Below are 12317 nucleotides of genomic sequence, written 5' to 3'. Positions count from 1 at the left end.
CCCCGCGCCCCTCCCCCGCTCTGCAATGCTCGTCCCCGTGAGGGAGGCCTCGGCCTCCGCGGGGCGCTGCGCAGCTCCCCCGCCGCCTTCTCCGCGGTCCCGACGCGGGGCGGTGCTGCTGGGAAGGTTCTGTAAAGATTTGCCTTGATGGGCACCGAAACGGGTGAGGTGTCCTCTGCCCGGGCGTTTTCTGCAGGCGGGAACAGGAATTCTGTGGCGTTGAATACATCCCGTGTCTGCCGCGTGAGCGATCTTCATGAGCTCTGGCACCTACCTGAGGTGAGGGGTACGAAGCCAGGTGTGGTTCATGGCTATGTCCGCAGCCCCTGCGGCCTCACTGACACCTCCTTGCCCCTTTCCTCCACCGTAGGTTTCGTCCCTCATGGAGACACACGTAATTTCGGGAGTTGTTTGGCGGTGGGACGTGAGGTTACGCTACATCTCCTTCAGCTGTACGAGGCAAAGCAACCAGAGGTTTCCCATCACCATCTTTTAGGCACCTACAGACTTTCTGGTTAAATATATCTATTGCTTTAACACATGAATAGATCATGTATGAAGACAGTTTTTTCCCCCCATTTTGCTTCATGAAGAAATAACGTTAGATCGCAGATGTAAACTGAAAAAGTCCCAGTTCTGAACTAGAAACTCCAGGCTAAATTCACTGTACGTCTTTGCATCAGTTTGTCTTACAAGTATGATATGTGGCACCATGATTTGTGTTTTCCGACTCCAGTTCCCAACTAACTTTTTGAAGGGCAGAACGTTTATCTGGAAGCAGAGCCTGGAATGAAAATCAGAAGGGCAAGTGAAATTTTAATGTTACTCTGCTGTGATCAGTTCTGCCACCACAGTACTGTGCCTTCCGACATGCCTACCTCTGCTTTATACCTCTGACACGACCTTCCCATGGCTCGCTCAGCTTCTGCCTACCCAAACATAAAGGTCTCCTAAACTCTGATTTTTATTTTCTTGTTGTTTCACTTGTTCCAGCACACATTTTTTTTCTTAAGGCTGTTTTACCTGTAAGTCTTTCTATTTTTCAGCTGCTTTTCCAGCATTATTTTTACTGAAACCTCTTCCCAATTTTCTGCCATCTTTGCAGAGGTTTCCCAAACTCCGTTGTTTTCCTGCCTATCAGATTAATTCACTGGCTCTCGTGGTCTCTCAGCACTTCGTGTTGAAGATGCTGAAATTTAGCTGTGCTTTTCTTCTCTTAACATTTCCTTCTCCTTTTTTCTGATCATTTCTTGTCTCTCCACTTCTTTAAACTATAAACACAGCAAAAAGTGAGATCTTCAGCTTTCTCGCCAGCCTTTCTCGTTGTCTCCAGTGATGATGTTGTCACTTGGTCATCCAGAGAATCTTCTGTCTGGCCTAGGTAGAGGAGGGATGAAGTAACGTTCAAGTCATTGGCTCCATTGTATGGGGGAGAGAGAAGGGTGAGGGGAAAAAAGCTTAACTGAGCAACAGCAGGAGGGTTGAACAGTGAGTTCAGCAGCTTTGGCTCATGCAGGAATCAGCTACTTTGCCCTTGATTCTTCAGATGCAGGGACTCTTTCACCTGCTTGCCTGCCTACCTATCTACCTACCTACCTTGTGATGAGGAAGCCAGTGAAAAGGTGACCATGTTGTGGCAGACTGTTATTCACCAATATTTGTAGGGGTGAAGGGAGAAGAATTTTGCTGGGATGAGTGAGGACACCAGCCTTCAGCAGGGGTGACTGGCAAAAAAGCCAGGAATGTGAAAAACATTTCCAAGGAAGCCTTTTGGATAAGGTGTAGCTGAAGATCCAGTGGATCAGGTTCTCTTTTTATAGGTTCCCAGCTACTGGCTACAGGGAACTGTTTCCATCTGTGCAGTGACTGCTGAGTAAGCTTGGTTGTAAACTTGCAGTAAAATTGCAGTTTGCAATGTCAGTTGTGTGCTGGTGCCTGTGTTGTGCTTTACCCATGCTCAAGGCCAACTTCACAGTCTCTGGTGTCTCTGAATATTTTAACTTTAGGATATGTCTTTTTTTGCCTTTGCTTTTTCCTTTCGATGGCTGCCAGCTTATTCTTTTCACTCAGACTAACAGAGTACCCAGAGCTGAATTGTTCCCTTGGCTGGTGTAGCGTATCCTTGAGCTGCAGGGTTGCTGAATTACCTGAAGAGAGCTTGGTCCTTTTTGTAAGTTTAAATCCCTCTCGCTTACATGTGGTATCTGTTAACATTCTACTTTCTTCCTTCATGTAGAATATGTCTTTTCCAGCTAGCCTCAAGGTCTTTCTTACATTGTTTCCCATTCCTAGCATTATGTCTTTCCTGCATTTGATTATTTTTTAAAATATATTTATTTATTTTCAGACTTTCCTTATTTGGACTAATTTTTCATAATACCATACTTTTTACTTCTATTTAAGTAGGGCTTTCTTTCTGTGGGCTTCAGAGCCCTTTGCAGAGAATGGGAAAAATAGTATTATTTCATAGGTGAGGTGACTAAAGCAGAGAGGTAAGAAGGTGTGTTTTCAAAGGTGCATGACCCTTCCACCCCCTGGTGATTTTAGGATGAATTACATGTTGTTGGCAGTTCTGGTAACTAGGATTAAAGTCAGAAATTACTTGTCTGAGGTTATCCTGTATGTTGGTGGTGAAGAAGAGCTAGAACTCAGTTTTCACAAATTTTTGGTCAAGTCACCAGGTCATCGCTATTACCAATGTAAATATAAATTACCTCCTATCCCATGATCTGTCTGTGACTTAGAAATAAATGTATCCTTGGGTGCTGAATTATTACTTCCACCTCTAGCTGTTCCTGATTCTGGAGCACTCAGCAAAGTACTCTCACTCAGGTACTGACCCAGCACAGGTGGGGATAAGGGTAGGACTACAAGCAAGGAATTGTGAAGATTTGTGTAGTGCAAAGTATAAAGCCTCCCAATTTTGGCAGCTCAGCTTGCATTTGCCATGAAAGAAAAATTGTGCTGAAATCAAAGGGATACTCAGCTATACCAGGAATAAGATTCTGCAATGAAATCTCTAGTAGGTTTTTTTGGTTGTTTTTGGTTGGTTAATTGGTTTTGGTGTTGGTGTTTAATGTAGAGAATGGCTCCATCTCTTGTAATTAATGTGAAAAATTGCCAGTAGAATTTGTAAGTGCAATAGGGGGTCAGGCCTTGAGCTCTGTCCTAGTAAACACTGACATTATTCTTCAAAGAAAATTGGGAAGAAATTGCACAGACTAAATACACTCATATCGCAGACAATTATTTTCTTAGTTCTGTTAATGTGTGTGTGTATGTGCATATGTGTGTGTTTATACATACATATCTATTAGTGCGCATGCAGCTGGTTGAACAGTTGCTCTCTGAGAGATTGTCTGATACATTGCTTGCACAAGGTCCACACTGAATGAAGAACAGCTCATTACATGTGAAACATGGTGTAAAGCTGATACTGAGGAGGAAGGCAGGTATTTTGAGGAAGTAACTGAGGTGCTAAATTTCCTATCAACGAAGGCATCTGCCCTATATTTCTCAGGTTTTTTTTTTTGCAATATAAGGTTACATAAAATAATCTGGAGAGTTCATTGTGATTCATCTGTTACAATGAAGCAAATTTAATTTACAGTAAAATTAATCCTCAGGATTAAATGTGCCACTGCTAACCCATGCCACACATGATTGGTAAAAGAGCAGGAAGTTTTAGAACTAGTTTCAAAACTCACATAAGAAAAGCAAATTTTACAAAAGGCCAACTAACATAGAAGAAGTCATTGTTACCCATTTGTTCCGTTCTGGGCATATAGAGGGGTGGTTGCTTTTTCATTAGGGCAATGGCAGAAACATTTCCTTCTGTGTTTTAATACTTTATATCTGAATTTGGAGCAGGAATCTTAACACCCAATGGCTGGGTTAAAAGTTGGATTTTGACGCTGGTGAAGTAAGCACCCTCTCTTTTCAGTTGTCACTTTGCTGTTCAGTTTTTGAATGCAAGGCTGTCTGGAAGGAAAATCTGATCAGTCATGACCAACACAGGGTCAGACCGTTGCTGTCTGTGCAGGCCAAAGCTTATGGAGGTTGTTCAGAGGTCCAAAGTATTCTAAGCATATCACAACTACCCAGCCTGGTGCTTGACAAAAATATCATTCTGTTTCACCTTTGCAGCTACTGTGGTATCTAGACAAGGCAAAGAATTGCCAGCTGTGGGTGGGTCTGTGAGTGCAACTGCTGCTGTAGAACTGGAGGAGTAAGCACAGCAGCTAAACACACATGGCAGTCCCCGTGCTGTGGTAGTTCGCAACCTTTATGGAATAACAGACCATTGTTATGCCTCCTCTCTTGTGGCTGCTCAGCCTAATTGTGCTCAATAGTTTTTACTATTAAAGATGATCATGTGTGTATGCCACAAGCACAGGAAGTATCATGAAAATAATTCAAACGCTTATTTCAAAATAGCTCAACAAGCTGGTATTTATCCTGAAGTTATGCACTGGTACATCTGGTTTTTGCCCTGGTCTGAAGGAAACTCCTAGTGTGCATGTAGGTCTTGTTTGGCTTGACCTAATTTCTGCTGATAGCTTCTTGTGCTTGCACATCCTGAGGCATCCTGTTTTCTGTCATTCGTACATCATGTCGACCTTTTTGACTGTATTATTGTTACTGGGGATTTCAGGTGGCAAAATAATTGCTATAGTAGTTGGCTACTGATAGGTTTGTTGGTAAAGTTTGTCCCATTACAAAGAAAGAGAGTATAAAGGAAGATGAAGAAAGACAGGATTGAGTTGCTCTTATTTTCTTTGTGAATTCGTGGGGCTCTCATTTCATCTCACACATCTAACCAAGATATCCTCAGCTTCCCCATGTCCTGTGTGATTTCATTTCTTCTCCATACATCCTATTACTTCCCCACCACTGACACCTCTAGTAAGGGCTGATCCTCTATGCAGGCAGGGTTTCACTGAGTATACAAATGCTGGAAATTGATTAAAACTAGTAAAATACTAGGCTGTAAGCCTGTCTTCCAATTGCTGTGCTTACTGTTAACGTGACTCAGTGATAGTGTTAGGGAGAACTTTGCTACACAATTTCCAGGTATAGGCATCTTTATATAACTTTCCCTGATTATTTGCTTCTGACACATCTATTTCTATTAAATCTTATTTCTGGTTTTGCTATCTTTATTTTGTTCTCAGCTCAGCTGTGTGGACTGTTCAGAAAACTCAGTGGATCCAAAACTAGGAGAGACTGCCCCTTCCCACCCCCCTTTTTTAAAAAAAATTTTTGTACAGCCCTATAAATTTTTTGTATGCTCATGTTTTGCAATCTAGGATCAGAAAAAAATAAAAAATGTGCAATATTTTAGTAAGTAATTATTAAGTCTTTTGCGACTAAAGAAATTGGAATGTGATCTTTTTTGGCCTGAAGGGGATGCTGTTTCTCTAGGAAAAAATACTGGAAAGCCATTGAAGAGGAGTATTTTGAAAGTCTTGTAGAAAGTACTTGTATTAAAATTAGATATACACCTATCTATGCTCTTTGACTTTGTCTTAATAAGATTTCATCAACACTTTGGAAGACTGAAACTTCTCCTAGGAGAAAATCAAATGTACTTTATTAAACCTTCCAGGGTATCCTGAACCAGCACACCTAAAATAGGAGCCATTACATTTTTTAATTATTATTCATACATATCTTTAATATGTCTGTTTGTGTTGATCGTATATTTTGAAATGCTTTCAGATTTGTTGGTGGGGGAGAGGTGTGGTTTCTCTACAAGTCCCCACACAAGATGCTAACATTCATTTGTTCTGAAAGATTTCACTGTGCAAAGCTGAGAGACAGTAGATTTCTGGTATTACTTAGGTACCTTGCAAATGACTCATTTCAGTCAGTTTTTACCACCTCCGTGTTTTGACTCAAATTGCAATAAAGGGCAAATTTCTTAATTTTGGCCCAACTCTTTTGTTGCTTTTTAGGTTTAGCAAACTGGTGAGATCCTTCTCCTTTTTACTAAGAAATATTTTGTTTCTTGAAAGATTGCTTAAAATCCAAATCCAGTCTTAGATGCTTCTAGGATGTGGCCTGTCACCTTCAGTGTCACCTGTGTCACCCCTGTGTCTCACCTTGCAGGCCAATTAATCCTGATGGGGGAGAGAACTTGCCTTATCCTCAACTTGGGTGGGTGGGGAAGGGTGTCACCTATTGCCTTTTGGTGGAAGGGCCTGAGGTACGTTTCTGGTGGGGGGTCAAGCACAATCCTTGGGTTTTTTTTGAGTATGAGGGAATGCAGAACTCTAGGATAGGTTAGACAGTGGGTGCAGGATGTGTTTCTTCCACATAGGCATTTGTTGGGTCTGCACTGTTCAGCACATTCAGAAATCATTTGGAAAAGAGAACAGGCAGACAAAGTTTACTGCTAGTGTGAATTTATGCAGGGTAGAAATATTTTGCAATACTTCCCAGGTACCACTGGGCTACAAGATACAGTGGCAGATGGCAGATGAAATTGGATGTTAAGGTATAACAAGATGCTTAAACCATTTTTACATTATTCCTGAGATCTGTGTTGCTGGCTGCTGCATGAGACAGGACACGGGTGTGACTGAATTTTAGGTATGATGAAGTCTGACTGAGCTTATGTCCTTAAGGCTGCAGAATCAGGAGGACAGACTCAGACTGCATGACATCCAAGCCAGGTGTGCTTAAGGATAACAGGATTTTGTGAACATGGGCTGTTTCAGTGCCTGTGAACTCCCAGAGGTTCCCTGTGGAGTTTCAGGAACTGTAAAGGCTCCAAACTCTATGTGAACCCAGTAGGCCTAATGGCCCCAAGAATACAGCTGAGTTCCTACATACAACTGCCATGTAGCAGAAATAAAATGTGCAGGCATGCCAAGACGTGTGAAACTCAATGTTATGTAGACCTGGTCGCATTTCAACTGCACAGGGGAAGATTCTGTTTTGTGTTTGCAGAAAATGGATTGTCCATCAGATCTTTTCCTTGCCTAAGACTCTATCCCTGGGTTGTGGAGGTCCTTGCTGTACAGGTTCTGCTTCTGTCTTACATGCCTTGACTGCCTCCTGCCTGTTGTTACACTGTGAGTCATGCAGCTCTTTCAGGGTGAAGATAGCTGTCAGGCCATGTGCATATGAAAGGTCACTACTGCTGATTTCTGATCTTTGGCTGGTGTTTTGAGACACTTCTATAACAGCAATGACAAATACTACCTTTCTACACTTTATTCTAAGAGAACCTGCTAACTTTTCTCTGAAAACTGCTGCCTTAAGTAACCTTGATCATTTTCTCAGGGGATGCGCAGGTGCTAGACTGAATCCTTGCTTACTGTGATCTGTAAAATTTAATTTGATCTCTGCATGGTTCATTATGTAGAGAATTACAACTGGCAACATGATGTTGTACTTCCCTCCTTGGACTAGGGAGGCGTAGAAGAATGGCGACGTCCCATACTCTTTGTCTGGAAGAAAAGAACTAAAGATGGGAAACATTCTTTCAGTTTTACAGTGACTTTTATGTGCTCTCTGAAATATTGTTTGTGTTCAAAAATGGAGGTCTGAATAAGCCTTTTGTTTCTGGTTGGGTAATCAGCATTGGCAGCTTACCAGTTGTTAAGTGGTCTTAAGAAAAGTTTGGTTAGATTTCTATGCAACTTTATATGACAGTTAGGAAAAGAGTACTACTTGCCCACGGCCCTGCTCTTTGACCTTCGCAATGTTCTTACGAAAAAGGGAGCACTTAAAAATATAACTCATACTTGCTTTGAAAATTTGGCTGAAGATCTAGTCAGGGATTAAAAAGAAAGTTTTAAGTACGTACAGTGAAGTTACAGTTCATTCAGTATTTCACAGTTCTAGGATAGTCACAGGAGTTTCTGTGCATGAGGACCATGTATATACATACCTCCCAGACAGGTGGGTGGGAAACAGTGCTTATCCTTACCTTATAATGGCACAATGGAAGTCCATGATTATGCTTCTAGATGGGACACTTGCTTTGGTTAGGAAGATGTGGCCACTTTCCAGTGTAAATTCAGCCTTTCAAGAAGTACCTCTTTTCCTAAAGAGGGTGGTCTCTGAAGTCTAAACCTTGGAAAAAATTCCAAGTTGCTGCTTTTTCCTTTGTATAATGACAAAGGACTTTTTCACCTATTACTGCAGATTTTTACAACTTACTCTAAGTGCATTGTATAGAATAAATTCAAATTACTTTCACTACTAGTAGTAGTACTAATTGCATGGAGATGGTTTTTGTATAAAGAAGTTAATATATGAACTCTTTTCCATGTGACTACATCTCTGTGCTTGGTACTTGGCCCATAGTTTTCATTGCCTGTAGTGCAATAACTGAAACGATATAGGTATGACTTATTAAGCCAAATTCTGCATGAATCCATGCCACCTCAGTGAAGTCAATTAACCTAGTAGGGTTTGCAGTGGGGTGGTACAGAATCTGCTCTCTGGTGATTTGTATTCATTAAAAACTAGCACTGAGCTAGAAGACTATTAAATGTTTTGTGGGGCTGCTAAACTCTCAGAAGTGGTTTGATTTTTTTCAGAATACCCAGGTTTGGAAGAACTTGAATCAACCTGTCATTGATGAGCACTTAGCAGGGGTAGAGAGCTGCAGAAACTGCACAATCCTGGAGCATATGATAACATGTTATTCCCAGTTTGGGACCATTAGTTTCACAGTTTTCTCAGATAAATATAAACATAGAAACATGTAAGCATGCATCACCTGGGATTTCACTCTCTGCAGGTTTTAAATTCACTGGTGTCTCCAAGGGTTAATCAATATTGATGGCAATTATTCTTAGTCCACACACCAAATTAAATGAACACGTACTCTTCCTGTTTTGCTTTGTTTCTTTGGTAAGATGTAACAGAGAAATACCAAAATAATAAAAAGATTGTGTTGGAGCTGCAGAGGGCTGACAAAGAAGTTAGATTTATTTTGTATCAGGTATTGTTTAATAACAGTCTCATTGCCTTAGTCCTTTGAGAGAAGGACAATGTGTAGCAGCTCTCTTTGGTGCAAAAGAATGAAAAACCTCAACAACCTTGATTCGAGGGACATGTGAAGACTACCTCAGAGGTTTTTATTTCTGTTCTCCCTTTTGTAAACTTCAGCTTCTGGAAAGCTGGTGGCTTAGATCCCTGGGAAGTTTTTCCTCAGTATTTGACAGGCACTAACATCTAACGTGAAATGCATGTAAACCATGGTATTGTAGCTAAATAAAGGTGATGAAACTTAGGTGTTACTGTAGCCCTGCAAGCATTTACATACATCCTTGGACTTGCACAAATTGTCTCTGTGAAATAAATAAGATTATTAAATCCTTACGTGACTGCATGTGAGTAAAGTGCCTTAAAATGGTAGAGAAGGGGTGTAAAATCTTCCATTGCTCAGCAGCAGGATTTTCAGCCTACAAAAGGTATCAGAATCTGAACATTTTGTTTGCAAATGAGCAGCCTGCATGTTAGTCTGGTACAAAGACTTCTGCTGTTCTCCTTGGTTTTTGACTACTCCTTTTAAGCTTTGCATCAGGTAAGGTTTTTTTTTGCCTCACAGGTGTGTTTGAGTAGATGTGAAAAGAGCAAGTGAATGGCATTAGAAATTATCCAGCTAGTGAAGGGCTGCAGGTCCCACATGCAAAACGTGCTGTGGTAGACCTGGGAAGCAGGCTTCACAGGTGTGGGCAGAGATTTCTCTTTCTGTGGATATTTTGTTCTTGAGAGCATAACTCCTGTGGTCTCAAACACTGAGTCTCACTGTTTTAATGCTTCCCCTCCCTTGATGTCCTCCTTCTTGTAAGTAATCACTTAATAACATGTCAGAGCCCAGGAAAATCATTGTTAATATTATAATAATGTAATTCGCAGCTCAGCTGGCAGTAACCAACTGCAGACTATGTTTCTACATGGGGTGATAATTTTTAGCTTGCCGTGAAGATGCATTTCCATTAGTTCTGTAATAGGAAGCCCAGAAAAGAATAGTTAATATAGGAATTTGGGTAGAAGTGTGGAAAGAGGGTAGAAGGAGTGACCCAGGAAAGTCCCAGAGAAGATAGGTGTGCAGTTAATGTGACAACCCACTGGTTTCTCCCTCTTTGTAAATCCAGAGCAGCCTCAGTTTACTGAACATCAGGGAACCCAAAACCTCGAGCAGTCAGATTTGTTTTCTGGGATGTGTCTGGATGTGTTGACACTCTTGGAACTGCAAGGTTTCCTAAATGGCAGGGCTGAAGGGGAGAGCTGGAGAGGAGTGACTTCCCCTTCAGCCCTGTATTCTCCCGAAGCTTTTGCTGGAGGGCAGTGGGTCTGATTTTTTTTGCTGCAGCTCATTAGTCCTTTATTTCACAAAAGTTTGAGGTCTTTGCCCGTGCTTTTAAGACCTGTAGCCTCCCCTGCTTGTGCAGACCACAAAAACTTCCACCTCAGCAAGATTCAGTGTGTTTGCCTTCACCTTCTATCGATACAAAAAATCAGAGCTTCCAAGCCCCCTTGCTTTCGAGCACTCCTTGCTGCGGCGGGAGGCTAGGTGTGGCTATGCCAGGATTCCGAGATAAAATGCAATAACAACAGAGTCGTTATTAAGCAGGTATTCTTTATTTACAGCACCAGGTGCACAGAGGAGCACTCCTCCCAGTATGCACATGCCAGCTCTGGTTCTCACCATTTTTATGCTACAATATAACACATATGCATAACATTTCCCCGAAAACTAATACATATTCAAACTGTATTGCCAAAATGTTTTACATATTTTTCCACCTCCTCACGCACACGTGCTGCCACCTTGGGGGTCTTCTCAGAAGGTCTTCTGAGGAAGTCAAAGTCTTCCTTAAAGTCTTTGTCTGCATAAACTTTTGACCCAGGGTCTCTTGTGCATGTGCAGTTCATTTCTACTGATTTAAAAACTTCTTATCCTATTGTTCTGTTCTCTAGTTACAGAAAACTTGTATCTTCCTTTAATGTGCTTGTTTACTATTGTCCAAGGTTATTTATGACGTACTCTTCTGGTTCTATATCCCCAAGTCTAAACTCCCAGGCCACAAATATGTAGCAACTAAGTATTTTCCTACATTCTGCGTATCTTAGCACATTGCACAAAGGTTAGTGAACCCCTGCCAACCCACCAAAGCTGACCAATCTCTTCTTTTAACCCTTACATATCACTATGGATTTTTTCTGCTAATGTGAGCACTTCCTTGAGTATGGTAGGTAGCATTCCACCTCAGCGAGAACACAGACCTGTCTGGCCACTGGGCACTCAGTGGCTGCAATAATATGGAGAGTTACCTAGGAATTTGGTTGTTCTTTATTTTTTTTTGCAAATTACTGAACAAACTGCTTACAGTCATTGTGTGAAAAATGACATTGTTTAGACTGATTAGTAGTCTTTATTTTGGGGAAATAACATGTAGTTTTACCAGAAGATGGCATTTGGAAACACTTATTGTAAAACTCTATTCATTTAATTTCACAGTTTGGAACACCTTATAATAAAGGGATTGGGTTTGTAGTGGGGATGTGTTGTTAATTATCATTACACCTCTGCTTTTGATTAATGCTGCTAATTAGTTTCTGTCCTTGACTTTTCCAATTAAGGAGTAGGTGCCTTGGTGAGCATATTAACATGTGGGCATATTATCTAATTAGATGAAAGAAACATGTACTCTCTTTGTAGGTAATTATTTTAACTTTCGGTAGTGGCATTGTACTAAACAGGTAGTTCTGGCTCTTTGGATGATGGCACAGGAAACATCAAGATACGGGTGAGCAGTGCAGTAGGTGTAAACCAGTTCCTGCTGGTAATTTTTGTGATTTACACGTGTGAGAAATGATCACTCTTCTACTCCTGGCAGACATAGGGCTTAGGAAGGAGGAAACAAAGCAAATTAAAGTGCAGGAGAAGGAAATGCAGCCCAGCTTCTTAAATAAGATTAGTGGGAAAAAACTTGCATTGCTTTTAGAGGAAGTAGCCACCTGAATACATTTAAGATCCTGATGGAGTCTGCTGGTGTATGTATTTGAAAACTCTCTACTTTCTGAAAGAAGCAGTTCCTTGTGTAATGGGCTCCCAGGACACCTCAGGGGAAGGAAAAGGATCAGCTTCAGGAAAACAGCCTGCCATCTCTCAGCTGCACCTCTCCCTGGCCTCCTTCCTGAAGGCGCTGCCCAGATCCACCTGAACATGACAGTAACATCTGCCTGGGAGACCTGACAAAAGTGAATGCTGTGTTGTGTGGACATGGCTGTCACAAGCCCCTCTGTGGGGCTGTGTTCCCTCCCTCTCTTGTGGGATGAGTTATGTG

The 12317-nt window shown here is 41.5% G+C and overlaps 1 long non-coding RNA gene across 1 annotated transcript in view; it reads left to right on the top strand.

The window, feature by feature from the left end:
• LOC308058655 overlaps positions 1-12317 on the top strand; it is a 78817-nt gene that overhangs the window by 761 nt on the left and 65739 nt on the right. The window contains exon 2 of the long non-coding RNA XR_013925927.1: positions 371-496. This is a non-coding gene — a long non-coding RNA (uncharacterized lncRNA). The remainder of the gene's footprint in view (positions 1-370; positions 497-12317) is intronic.

The sequence above is a fragment of the Falco punctatus genome, assembly GCF_963210335.1.
Source record: "Falco punctatus genome assembly, chromosome: 2".
Taxonomy (NCBI): Eukaryota; Metazoa; Chordata; class Aves; order Falconiformes; family Falconidae; genus Falco; species Falco punctatus.
Note: the sequence above shows the minus strand (reverse complement) of the source record. Positions and strands in the feature narration are given on the sequence as shown.